This window comes from Silurus aristotelis, assembly GCF_946808225.1.
Source record: "Silurus aristotelis genome assembly, chromosome: 17".
NCBI lineage: Eukaryota > Metazoa > Chordata > Actinopteri > Siluriformes > Siluridae > Silurus > Silurus aristotelis.
In genome coordinates, this window is record NC_139590.1 from 14,775,200 (window position 1) to 14,789,484 (window position 14,285).

At 44.1% G+C, this 14,285-nt stretch overlaps 1 protein-coding gene across 3 annotated transcripts in view; it reads left to right on the forward strand.

Annotated features, from left to right (window-relative positions):
* mgat5b (alpha-1,6-mannosylglycoprotein 6-beta-N-acetylglucosaminyltransferase B) overlaps positions 1-14,285 on the forward strand; it is a 117,553-nt gene that overhangs the window by 72,127 nt on the left and 31,141 nt on the right. The gene's annotated exons all lie outside the window — the stretch shown is intronic.

A 14,285-nucleotide genomic window follows, 5' to 3' on the forward strand; every position in this document is an offset into this window, starting at 1 on the left:
AACTTTGCGACCTTTTGCCACATTTCAGGCTTCAAACATAAAGATATAAAACTGTAATTTTTTTGTGAAGAATCAACAACAAGTGGGACACAATCATGAAGTGGAAACGAAAGTATTTCAAACTTTTTTAACAAATAAAAAACGGAAAAATTGGACATGCAAAATTATTCAGCCCCCTTAAGTTAATACTTTGTAGCGCCACCTTTTGCTGCGATTACAGCTGTAAGTCGCTTGGGGTATGTCTCTATCAGTTTTGCACATCGAGAGACTAAAATATTTGCCCATTCCTCCTTGCAAAATAGCTCGAGCTCAGTGAGTTTGGATGGAGAGCATTTGTGAACAGCAGTTTTCAGTTCTTTTCACAGATTCTCGATTGGATTCAGGTCTGGACTTTGACTTGGCCATTCTAACACCTGGATATGTTTATTTGTGAACCATTTCATTGTAGATTTTGCTTTATGTTTTGGATCATTGTCTTGTTGGAAGACAAATCTCCATCCCAGTCTCAGGTCTTTTGTAGACTCCATCAGGTTTTCTTCCAGAATGGTCCTGTATTTGGCTCCAGCCATCTTCCCATCAATTTTAACCATCTTCCCTGTCCCTGCTGAAGAACCCAGTGGGTTTTTTTTGTTTTGTTTTGCTCAAATGTGTATGAGCTCTAAAGAAAGTCCCAGGAGTTCAGTTTCTGAAATACTTAAACCAGCCAATCCATCAACAACATCTATGCCATAGAAAAAGTTACAGAACCAAATTTATTTTCTGAAACTGAAGCTTTTGTCCTTCATCTGCATGTTAAAATATGTTGTGCTTGTTGCTACCTGAGTGGCTAATTAGATAGTTGTGTGTATATATGTATATACTGTATATATATATATATATATATATATATATATATATATATATATATATATATATATATATATATATATATATATATATATATATATATATATATATGAAGGTGGAGAGGTGTTTCTATTAATGTGGATAATGATTGTTTTTTCACATATTTGAGCTTTCTTATCGATGAGAAATTCATGTTCCCGTGCCATGCCTCAGGTTGAAGAAACGCTTGCGAGCTATCTCTTCTTGGGCTGGGCGTTGCCTTCTCCATTAAGACCCCAACACTACCCACCAAGCCCCTGCCTACTACTTCAGTGTTGGTGGTTAAGGCTTATGCTTAGGCAGGTCAGGCCTCTGGATTCCTGCACACCATGGCTGTGAAAGCTGGACGTGGTAGACATTATGGGCGGCCAGGGGCAAGAGCTCTGCCGTGTGGCGGACCTGGTTCTTTGAGCTACTAAATAGACCGCTAAGGCCGTCTGCCAGTCCATGGCCGCCCTAACCTCCACCGAGAGGCATTTGTGTCTTACCCTGTCAGAAATCTCTGACAGTGACAAGGCTGTGCTGCTGGACACCCGCCTTATGGCCTATTCATCGACTCCGTTAACTCTGTAGTCAAAAGGTTTCAGGAGGCAAAGTAACAATTGGTGGCATTCCAGGTAAAAGTACTGACTATACTTTTTATCTCAAGACAAAGTAAATAAGTTTGGGCTCTGACATGTCTTAATACGGGTTTGAGTGTCACGCTGGTAACTGAACATCATGTCATAAATATTAGGGCTGTCAATCGATTAAAATATTTAATCGTGATTAATTGCACGATTGTCGTGGGTTAACTCACGATTAATCACAAATTATTCGCACATGTTTATCTGTTTTAAATGTACCTTACATTAATGCTTTCCAATTTTTTTTTTTATGCTCTAATCAACATGGTCACGGACAAATATTTATGCTTTATGCAAATGCATGTTTATTATTTGTGAAACCGAACTCAACATAGAGCATGAAGACGAAATATTCTTGCAAATTTTTTGAAGTAATTATGGTGTTTTAAATTACCAGGTCAATTATCAGGTCACAAACCAGAACCTTTGCTATGTTTCCACGTGGACGATTAATGAGATGATACCAGAGAAACTGCACTTCTTTTTCTAACTTCGCTCGGTGTTTTACTATGGGAATCGCTTTGGGCGTGACTAACTACGGAAGCTCTTATGACACCACGTCTGTCTTGACAGACAGGTCGACCTGAGATCAGGCTCCGCCCCACCTTTATCCCTCAGGTCTACCCCTCCTAACATCATTTGCGCTTTCTTCCCGTGAGGGACTACACTAAGCTCTCTCAGCACTTCCAGTTCTCGGCTGGTTTCGCTTAACTGTTCATCGTGCGGGCCGTCATTGGATTCCGCCACCGAACGCGAGGTCAGTCATACGGAATCGTGCTGAGCGACGTCACGGAATAGCGTCCGCGTTGAGGCGAGCTATTCATATTCCAACCTGCTGGGTATTAAGTTACACGGTAGGGACATAGTAGCGTTAAGCTATTACAGGCTTAGCGCGTCAAGGCGAAGCCTTCGGGGGGCTAACTACCCTGCGAACATCGGCAGACTAACGTGTTGTGACGAGTCTAATATTCCCCGTACTCAGCCATGTCGACCATCACCCCCCCCACCAAAGGGAATGAGTCGAAGTTCAGGGAGGTTGCATCCCGCCCGTGTCCATCATTATGTGGAGCAACCATCTCGGGCAGGGACCCTCAACCGATGTGCATCACGTGCATGGGCCCGAAGCACGCTCAGACGTCGCTCGCGGACCCCGCAAGCATGCGCTCACTGCGCGTCAATGCCGGTGAAACATTTGGAGAGACGGCTGAGCGGCTAACCAACAGGACCCGCTGAGTGGCTAACCAACAGGACCCGTGTCTGTCCGGTGCCGCCGCCAGGTCTACGGCCGTCGAACAGTAGCCGCGAGCTACCACGAGCTGGGCGGACCTGATGGAGGCCGAATCGCCGGTCATGCCGCCTCTGATAACCTCCTTGCGGAGGATGAGGACGCAGATGCGAACTCAGACCTCCTCGACTTGGATATGGAGGACGAGGATGAGGACGACAGTGGTCCCTTCCCGGCCCAACAGTCGAGACCCCAGAGCGCGGGCGATGCAACCTCACAGGCTGAAGGTAACCTGCACGAGGTATGCAAACGAGCCGCAGCGAAGCTGGGACTAGCTTGGCCCGCGGCCCAGGATGCGGAGGTAGCGGTGAGAGACCTTTTAGACGGGAAAAGGCTGACGCCTGCTCAACCCGCTGCTAGACAGCTCCTGCCCGCCGTGCCAGCTTGCATGAAGGAGATGTCTCGTTACTGGTCTAGCCCCTTCAAGAGCAAGCTTCCCGCAAAAGGGTGCTCCAAGCTGGAAATTCAAGGGATGGAGGAGCTGGGGTTGGCCGGACCCCCAGCTGTGGAGCCTTCGGTGGCTTATCACCTCCATCCGAACTGGCGCTTGATATCCACCTCCTCTCAAATTGCGCTGCCTGGGAAAATCGAGAGATTGACGGCGTCCATCCATCAGAGGATGTATAAATACGCAGCGCAGTCAGTGTGCTCGCTAAACGCGGTGACTTTGCTGTCCGCGTACCAGGTGGAGATTTTAGAGGAAATTGAAGCACAGCTCGACACGGGAGTACCTAACCCGGTACTTTGGGACGAGATCTGTGTGGTGAATGACCTAATTCTCCGCTCTTCACGAGGCGCAGTCCAGGGCTTGGCTGTGTCAGGTGAGAGAGCGTTGTGGCTTAACCTGTCAGGCTTGGGTGACACACAGAAAGCGGAAGTCATGGATGCTGCCTACGACCCCGCTAAAGGTCTGTTCGGTCCAGCTCTAGAGAAGATGAGAGAAATCAGTACTCTCAGGAAACAGGAGGACGAAGCATTCAACCTCTGTTTGCCTCGTAAGCTGTCTCAGAAAATGCCCCCTCAGCCAGTGCGAAGGGGTTTTGCCGCAGCCACGGCTGCGAGAGGGAGATCGATGAACGTGAGGAGCACAAGATCGGCTCTCGGCGGACAGCAAGCTTGTCAACGCCCAAAATCAGATGGCTCGGGACCATGGGGAAAGCATTCATTTGCGGCCGTGGCGGCTAAAAACCGTCCGCCCCACCCCGAGGAGCGGAAGAAGAAGCGTGCGACCTGACACGCGAATGTTCTCCAGCCCGGTTCCAAGTTCCGTAAGGGCTTTTTTTATAGTTTCTCCTCGGTTTCGAGGAATGAGGGAAAATGTTCAGTGTCACCAAGCACTCCCGACATTTGTTTACTCGCAAGTCAGTTCGGACGATTGCGCAATAAAGAATGCATCATCGCATCCAAGCCACGGGCTGAGGGCGATGTGTTCAAAAATAAAAAACACAATAAATGTGGCACTTTCGCATCCAGGTGATCAGCCGAGGGCGATAGTGTGCGAAAAAGTTTTACCACTGAAGGGCGCGCTCGCTCTAACATCGGAGCCCAGGGCGGCGACGGTTGTGACGTCATTAATGTGCGACCAGAGTTGTGTACGCGGGGGTTCTCTTTCTGCGGCGCGCATGTGCTGTTCCTTCGTGGGTCTTAAGCACGATTTCACGGGGATACAGGCTTCAATTCGCAATGAAACCACCCAGATTCAACGGTGTGTTGGTCTCAGTGGCCGAAGAGGAGTCGGCTTGCGTCCTAGCGACCGAGATTGACTCTCTTTTGAGCAAAAGGGCAATCAGAGTTGTTCCGGAGGCAGAAAGCCGTCAGGGTTTTTACTCCCGGTACTTTGTAATACCCCGAAGAGAGGAAGCTCATCTCTTCGTCCGATCTTGGATTTGCATGTGTTAAACAAGCACCTGAGGAAATATTCATTTAGAATGTTGACACACAAAGCACTCTGTCGGTCGATCCGTCCAAACAATTGGTTTGTGACGATCGATCTATCAGACGCGTATTTTCACATAGACATTTACCCGTTACACAGAAAATATTTAAGGTTTGCGCACAGAAGCACTGCCTACGAGTTTCAAACCATTCTGTTTAGACTGTCTCTCGCTCCGAGGACTTTCAGCAAGTGTGTGGAGGCGGCACTTTTGCCGTTGAGAAACAGCGGGGTTCGGATTTTGTCTTATATAGACGATTATCTGATATGCTCCTCGTCAAGAGAGCAAGCGATCAGAGATGCGGAGAAAGTAGTCACACATCTCTGCGACCTGGGTTTCAGAATAAACAGGGAAAAGAGCCACTTGTGTCCTGCGCAGTGCGCGAAATATCTAGGGCTCAGTATAGATTCCCTCTCCTATGGAGTCATGCTGGCAGAGAGGAGAATCGCATCTCTCATTCAGTGTCGCTCCCGTTTTCGTGCGGGGACAATGGTCCCGTTCCGAGTATGCCTACGAATGCTGGGTTTAATGGCCTCAGTGATTACTGTGGTGTGTCTGGGACTTCTCATGATGAGAGATTTTCAGAGATGGGTCGCGCGGTTGCGCTTATGTCCCCGACGTCATCTCAATCGGCCGGTCAAAATTACACATGCTTGCGTCTCGGCGCTCCGCCAATGGGGACGCCCCACGACACTTCCCAGGTGGTGGAGCAGATATGGCAGAGATACGGCCGGGCTGCCGTAGATCTCTATGCCTCACGAGAAAACGCTCAGTGTCCTCTGTTCTTTTCTCTAAGAGACGAATATGCACCGTTGGGTGTGGATGCGTTAGCCCACCCATGGCCAAACGTTCTTCTCTAAGCTTTCCCTCCACTGAGCTTGATTTCCCCCACCCTGGCCAGGGTCAGAGAACTCAGCTTGTCACTGATTCTGATAGCTCCACGTTGGGCATCCAGACACTGGATCGCAGAAATAGTTCAGCTACTGTCAGATCAACCGTGGCCGCTCCCTCCATGGATGGACCTTCTGTCCCAGGCGGGCGGGGAGATTTATCATCCGCACCCGGACAGGATTGCTCTCTGGGCCTGGCCTGTGAGAGGTAGAACTTGAGTGTGGCAGGTTTACCCCAATCGGTTATACACACTATCCAGAGTGCCAGGGCCCCGTCTACTCACACGCTTTGACTATAAATGGCGAGTTTTTGAGGAGTGGTGTGGCCGTGGTCACATTGTTTCCTTCCAGTGTTCTGTGGGAGACATTTTGTGGTTTCTCCAGGATTTGCTGGATAAAGGAAGAGCTTTTTCTACTTTGAAGGTGTATCTGGCGGCTATTTCTGCGTTTCATGGGTTTAATAACGAACCTGCGGGTCGGCACCCTTTGATTAGCCGGTTTATGAAAGGTGCACGCCGTAAGAGGCCGGTGTCTCGGCGGTTAGTGCCTCAGTCGGACCTATCTTTGGTTTCGGAAACCCTTTCTCATCACCCCTTCGAGCTGGTGGATGGCGTAGGGCTGAAATTTCTTTCTCTTAAAACGCTGCTGCTTGTGGCTCTAGTGACTGCTAAGCGTGTGAGCGAGCTGCAAGCCCTGTCTGTCAGTCCGTCCTGTTTACAGTTTGCCCCTGGGCTCACGAAAGTTTCCTTTCGCACTAACCCGGCGTTTGTACCTAAAGTGGTGGATTCTTCTTATAGATGTCCCGTTACGGATCTTTCGGCTTTTCACCCACCTCAGGAGGAGGAGGGATTGGGTTCCTTGTGCCCAGTGCGGGCCCTCCATACGTATGTCAAGAGAACAGCGGGTTTCAGGAAATCTGACCAGCTGTTTGTGTCTTGGGCTACCCCTCACAAAGGAAAGCCGTTGTCGAGACAACGGCTGTCCCGCTGGATTGTGGAGGCAATATCTATAGCGTATGAATGTTGTGGTTCTCAGGCACCTGCAGGTCTGAGGGCCCACTCTACTAGAGGGATGTCGACATCATGGGCCCTACTTAAGGGAGTTTCTGTTCAGGAAATTTGTGCGGCGGCTGGCTGGGCTACGCCACACACCTTTGTGAAGTCATCCTTGGCACATGCGGTGCTGAGTGCCAGATGCTCTAAACCCATGTGATTGGCTTGTGCAATCCGGGAGCTGTCTATATCTCCCATAGTGAAACACAGAGCGAAGTTAGAAAAAGAACAATGGGTTACTTAACGTAATCCCGGGTTCTTTAAAAACAGAGTGAGGTGTTTCACCAGCACTTCCCTCCTTGCACTTGGACGGGAAGAAATCTCGCTGCAATGATGTTAGGAGGGGTCGACCTGAGGGATAAAGGTGGGGCGGAGCCTGATCTCAGGTCGACTTGTCTGTCAAGACAGACGTGGTGTCATAAGAGCTTCCGTAGTTGGTCACGCCCAAAGCGATTCCCATAGTGATCAAAGAACAAAGAACCCGGGATTACGTTAAGTAACCCATCGTTCTTTTAACTTTCATAATCAGAGATTACATAATCAGAGAATATTTGTATTCGATGACTTCTTTAGTTTTCTATATATATATTTATTATGTCTGTGAGGCAAGTATTCACTGAAATTCAGGTTATTTGTGTGTCTGTGAAGAAAGGAGACAAAGACGGCAGAAAGCGCCCCCCTGTATGTTTGCTTTATTTTACAAAAGCACAGCGTTATTTTCTTATTATAAGTGTATAAAATTAAAATTAGACCTTTTACATATTCTAATGATGTATTGGTCTTATCTGTTTGATCAAAAACGACAGAGTAATTAAAATTCATTTCGGCGTTATGAGAAAAGAATTCCACAAAATGCACTGGCATGTTTGTCGACCCCAGAGGGTAAATTGTCAGATGTGCACATCATGGCGGATTTTGGTGCTGATTTGAGACTTGGTGCATCAGTAAAACAAAATTTACTGATTAAAAATAATTTTTTGTTGGAGTTTATTTATTAGTTTTTTTTTTATATCTGAGTAAAGAAAGGATGTCATGAATAAACATGTTTTGCTGAAGGTTTTAATTATATTAAATATATTTAATAATATATATATTTTAAATGATCAAACAGAAATGTGCGCTGCATTAATCGCTCATTAATAAAAACAAGTGCGGTTAAAATTTATTTGCATTTTGACAGCCTTAATTAATATATTAATACAAAATAAATACAAATTTGTTACATAATGAAAGTATTCAGGCCGGACATCCACCATGAAACACAAGCAGAGAAAAGATGATGATCAGGTGATCAGGAAAGTCTCTGTTCTCAGTTATGTTTACATCGCTGACTCCCTCTGTCTCATCCATGTTAACCCCAGACTTCTTGTTTTCTTCTGCATTGCTTGTTGTTCGCTTCATAAAATAGTCTACATTTGTGATGCGTGAGAGGCAGGAAATAATACAACAGTAGATTGAAAAAGCTGTGCAATGAAAAGAAATAGGTTGATGGGCTAAAAACGGCATGTGATGCAAAGAAAAGATATTGATATTTCATCAAATAGATTAAAACTAAAGTAACAAACCTGTTTTGCAAATGTAAGAAGTAGAAAGTACAGATATTTGTGTTAAAATGTAGAGTGAAAGTAAAAAGTTGTCTAAAAAATAAATTGTGAAGTAAAGTACTGATACCAGAAAAAAAACTACTATTTGTACTTCATTACTTCCCACCTCTGGTGGCCGGAGGGCGTGTAGTTGCCCCGGCTTATAGTTCCAGAGACTGCTCGGGCTTATGGCAGCAGCATCCAATGTGACTCCACTTGGCCTCCTGCACATGAGACCCCTTCAGTGGAGAGTAGGTGATTTTTTCAGGCCTTTTCTGTGGCCCCCTCCTTTCCTCCTCCTTTACACCAGGCATGGCCAATGCCTTCCTGCATCCTAGAAAGGGTTATGTCCCCAAGGTGCCCTTGGTCGTCCCACAACCCATTAGACTCCAGACATTCTATCTTTCTCTGTTCCAGGTCCCAGACCAGGAGAAGCTAAACCGGCTGTGCGAGCACTGTACACTTACCATAGGATGAATTTGTGGAGGAAGTCGGAACAATTATTCATCTGCTACGGCCCTCCGAGAAGAGCCCTACCTGCTAATAAGCAGACTCTCAGCAGATGGATTATCGACGCTATAATGCTATGAAAATCCTGTCTTGCCCACAAATTGGCAAAATTTTATAAGTTAGTTAAGTTAAGGTAAAACATGTCATGTCATGTGTATTTCCTGAATACGGCAAACGTTATGTTTTGTGTTGTTAAACCATTGGCCAAATCTCCATGTTTAGGATTTTCCCTAGCTACTGCTGCAATGTATAAAACATCAGCACATCTGATAGTTATGCAACTTCTTATTAAGGTTAATGTTACTAATCTCCTAATTGACAAGATAACTGGGTTACTGTGGGACAGCAGATGGGACACAGGGCCATTATAAATCTGGCCCTAAAAATGAAGCTTGGCAATGAAGTTTGCAAAGGATCAGGCCATGGGTGTCTCTGATTATAAAAAATAAAAAAACTAAAGATCCAACAGTCATTTTGTGGTGGGCCCACTTGTGGGCCAGCTGTTTGTTTGCCTTGGTTAAATAAAGTTCTAGTGAAATTATTCTTGAAGACAGGCGAGAGGCATTTTTTCTCTCTTTAAATATCATTTGCAATGGCTATGTTCTAGATGCGTGAAAACAAGCTTTCACTTGTGGACATTTCTGAAATGTAAAGAGTAGCTTTAATTGTAACAGGTGTGCATGATCATTGTGCATGTTCTGGTACAATGTTAGATAGGCTGTTACTTTTTAACAGACCAAGATAAAACAACCTATGGTCTAGCTTAGTACCTTTAAATATTTATTTAGTCTAATTATTCGTTACTTACTGGTGAGTGGGTACAAATATTAAATATATAAAAAGCGTTTAAAAGACTGTGAAAACCATTATATAGATTAGATATATAGACTTAACATTCCAAAATCTGCTTCTATTACTGCGAATAAAGATTTTTCAGTTATGGTGGAGCACTGTACATTCTAGCACGTTGGGCAGATTTAAAAAGACAATTAAACTGAGCTACTTGGAACAATCAATAGATGTGTCTGTAGTCCATAGAATCATTTGTGTGTATATGTGTGTGATCCTCCTCATGTGTGCGTGCTCTGACATCCAGCATTGCTCATTCTCTACTCAGCATGAGGTTGATCCTCTACCTACATCTGAAAATAGCCATCAGCCCTTGCACTAAAACTCAAAGTTACTTGCTGCTCATAAATTGTAGGATATGCTGCAAGTCAGCCCTTAGTGATCTCAAACACATCCTTCCGGTGGAATTTTTAACCCCAGATCTTGTTCTATTACAGTGATCTGTCAATGTGTATGGTTTGGTTTTCAGATTTGTACTGGTGTAGTAGTGCACGTTATGCTAATTAAAACTCTCCAAATGTATCCTGGGATTAGTATATATCTAATTAAACCCATCAGGCAGCCACAGCAGTTTTGGGAATGTTTAAACATTACTGGCTAAGTGCTGCACTGTGCTACTCATTATAACACATTTCATTCTCTCTGTGTGATATGGCACACTTACAATCCAATATCTATTCATTATCATAAATAAGAAAAAAAAAATGTCTGTTTCAGTATTCAGCTCTCATTCATTCCAGGATTCAGCAGATCATTGAGCAGATCACAATCAGGGATGACGTGAATAACATGTATTTTGTTATATAGCAATATGGAAATATTACCCTAGACAGGAACCTCATTTCTATTGTGTATACTTATACAGATTTTTTTCTGTCACTACCTAAAATTTGATTATGGAGGATCAGTTAATAGATTGATTGGTAAATAAAGATTTTCAACCAAAAGCTTTTAGCATAACAAGGAAAAGCATTTTAAATGCTTGTTTATTAGTTTTAGTTGTTTTTTTGTTTCATTGTGTAAAACAATACATGAGTGGGATTAAAAAATCATGTTCAGGCACAAGAAATCATGTCCAGTCCTACTGGTTTCCCATTCAAGGTGTATTTCCAGCTTATGTAGAATAGACTATGGACCAAACATGAAAATGGATAAATATTTGCAAATTTCGACTGCATTTCTTGTGCTCTATATAGCAGATAACTCAATGCATAGTAAATTTTATGTAGCACAATCCATTGATGTTAAGATTCAGGAAATATGGGAAAAAGAGTTAACTGCAAAGCAGTAAACAGATTGGATATTTACTGACCTATCTTTGCAGATTTACTACAGAGGTAAAAAAAAAAAAGTGGTATATCTTAAAGCTTCTGTGTATGCTTTGTGTAAATATGAGGTCATCCGTGTTAGAACAAGTCCTCTGTCTGAGTACTGTATCCTACTCATGGAATCTGTGTATAGTGATGTGTCCATATAGCGATTTTCAGCAGGCTGATTTTATTAATATGCATAACTTCTCAAACGTGGCTTATTATGCTTTTTAAAGTATATCCTTCTAGCTTCTATGACTTAATTACTGACTCTGTGAAACCATTCAGAGACATGAGTAAATGCTATTTTGTCATATCAGTAAATATCCAAAAGTATGTAAAAAATGCAGTTTGTAAAGGAGAAAAAAAGGTAAATTACTTCACACTCCATGAGAGTTAATAAGAATGTAATAAAAGTGTCTAAAAGGCACCAAAGGAGCCTAACTAACATATATCTTCCAGTATATTTCCAATATGTAATTCATTGAATTAATTCTTATATGCAGTTTGTAAAAGCTCTCTTGCAGAGAAATGTGAAGAACCTAATAAACAAAACAAACTACCTTTAGTAGAGAAAGGACTACGTGTACAATGTAGAGAAAATTCCTAAGCATACTATGGGACGAGTGGGATAAACCTTGTTTTTTTCCACCCAGAGTTCCCACATTGCCTGTTGTTGCTATCTTCCAATTGCAACTATGAGAATATGTTATACTTTATATTCAAAACATTATCACATTTTCAGTCATTTAAAAAAAAAGATTGTGGTTTTTAACTTCACCTTATTTATTATTTGTTCTATGTTAAAAGGATACTGTTATTTAGAGGTTATTATTGTCCAAGGCCAAGCAATGTTTACAAACATGAATAGTGGACTGGCTCAGATACAGGCTCAGCGTCTATTAAATCCTTTTACAGGAGACAAAACATAGGAACTAGACAATTATCACAGTGAGGGCCACACATAAAGCCAGGCAATTGGTGAACAGGCACAAACTACAACAGGCAGTGCAGGTAATTGGAAAACAACCCAAGGTCAAAGCAAATAGACCAAACAGGGACCGGAAATGGCAGAGGTTGCGTGTGTGTGTGTGTGTGTGTGTGTGTGTGTGTGTGTGTGTGTGTGTGTGTGTGTGTGTGTGTGTGTGTGTGTGTGAGTGAAAAAGAGACAGACAGTGACTGAACACAGGGTTGTCTTTTTGTAATTTTTGTTTAAACTTGTCATGGCTATTGTTGTTTGTTACATTTTGAAATGTATTCTTTACCTTCTTTGTATGAAACATCTTATACACAATTATTTGTATAAGATGTTTCATACATCTTATACACAAGTATTTGTATTATCTGTAATAAGAACTAAGTACACTGTATCTGCTTGCAAACAGAAATCAATAATCTTAATTTGGGAGCTTAGCAAATTAAGGTCTCAGAGTGTTGAAAAGAGAAAGAATAGAATGAGAGTCCATGTGTACATATGCTTCATACACAATCCAGACGTACAAAATACTTTCTTAAACAAGTGCATTGTTGTTAAGTAGATCGTTATTCAGAATACAATCAGGGCAAAGGAAAATCTAAAAGAGTAAACAAGACAAACTTCTTGGAGAGATGCTCCAGAGGACCAGGCCTTAGAGGCCGCCACAGTCCGAGTGGAGTGAGCTCTGACCCCGAAAGGTGTGGGGAGACCAGAGGACTAATAAGAGGATTAGATAGCATCCACAATGCTGATCGTCTGCTTGTTTGCACGGAGCCCCTTTTTATACGGACCAACAGACAAACAGCTGCTCTGACTTTTGCCACATTTCCATTCTGTGGACTTATGTGTCCAGTGCTCTGGACACAGCCGGTTAAGCTTCTCCTGGTCAGGGGCCTGAATAGGAGGAGAAAAGAATGCATGCAGCATGACTGGTCGTGGGGGAACCAAAGGCATCTTAGCAACATACCCCGGTTTCTGGTAGAGAAACACACTGGCCATGCTGGGGGTAAACTCCAGGAGAGATGGGGCTACAGAAAGGGCCTAAAGGTCCTCAACCCTCTTTAGTGAGGAAATAACAAAAAGAAATACAGTCTTCACTGTAAGACATGTCAAGGGCACCTCGGGCAAGGGCTCGAAGGGAGGCTTAGACATGGCTTTCAACACGACAGCCAGGTCCTACACAGGCACACTAGGTCGCACCCGAGGCCTCAGCCTCTAGGTGCCATGGAGGAAATGTGTCACTAACCCAGCAACTGTTTACCAAGCAGAGCACGGTAAGCAGCAATAGCCGACATGTAACCTTTAAGGGTTAGGAGACAGCCCTGTGGCGAACTGTCCCTGCAGGAACTCCAGTACTAAACCAACCGGGCAGTTAAGTGGGTCAGACTGGTAGTGCTTGCACTACGCAGTGAACATGGGTCATTTTGCGGTATACGACTCCTCATGGAGGGAGCTCTGGATTGGTGAATGGTATCCACTACCTCAGAGAGACCCTCAGGAGCCCACAACCGTACCCCCTGCCTGATTCACAAACATGTCCACGTGTGCTCCGTAAAACTTCCTCCATATCTGCTCCACCAGGGGTTCTCTGTACTGGAGAAAGAACACTTTTCTTGATATTTAATCTTAACCCCAAATCCTTCATGTGTTCGGGAACGACATGTCAAACAACAGCTCCGACTGAGCTAATATTAACCAATCGTTGATCTAGTTCAGAATGCAGATGCCCGGGGTCTCAGCGCAGCCAGATCCGCATTCATACACTTCGTGAAGGTGCTGGGATGAGAGTGCAAGGTCGTATGGAAGGAACCGATATTGGTCAACTTTGGCCCAGAAAGCAAACCTCAGGAAATTCCTGTGCGAAGTAAGGATGGATACGTGGAAGTAAACACCCTTGAGATCTATCGTCAGAAACCAGTCCTCGAATCTGATTTAAGACACAACCTGCTTGAGGGTGAGCATTTTGAACCTGAGCCCCAATGGTGAGCGGTTCAACTGATGCAGATCCAGAATGGCATGCAACCTCCCATCCTTCTTGGGAACTGTCTAGCAGAGGGACCACCTTGATGGCTTCCTTCCTTAAGAGAGTGTGTACATCTTGTTCCATGACTAGAGCCTGCTCGGGTTTTATGAAAGTGGGACACATCCTGTAGAACTAAGAGACACCGACATACACAGAGTGCTTCCTGAACAAACAAAAGTTAGCGTTGTCTCCACCGCCTGTACTCTCATAACTTCTTGGTTGTGACATCACCCCACCGGTGATGCACTTTCCAATGGACACATTTACACATGTGATTCAGAGCATTGACATGGGGACTTTAACAAGGGGCAAATTGTCATGGCTACAGTAGGCGACTGTAGACAGTAGGCGACCAAATTGAC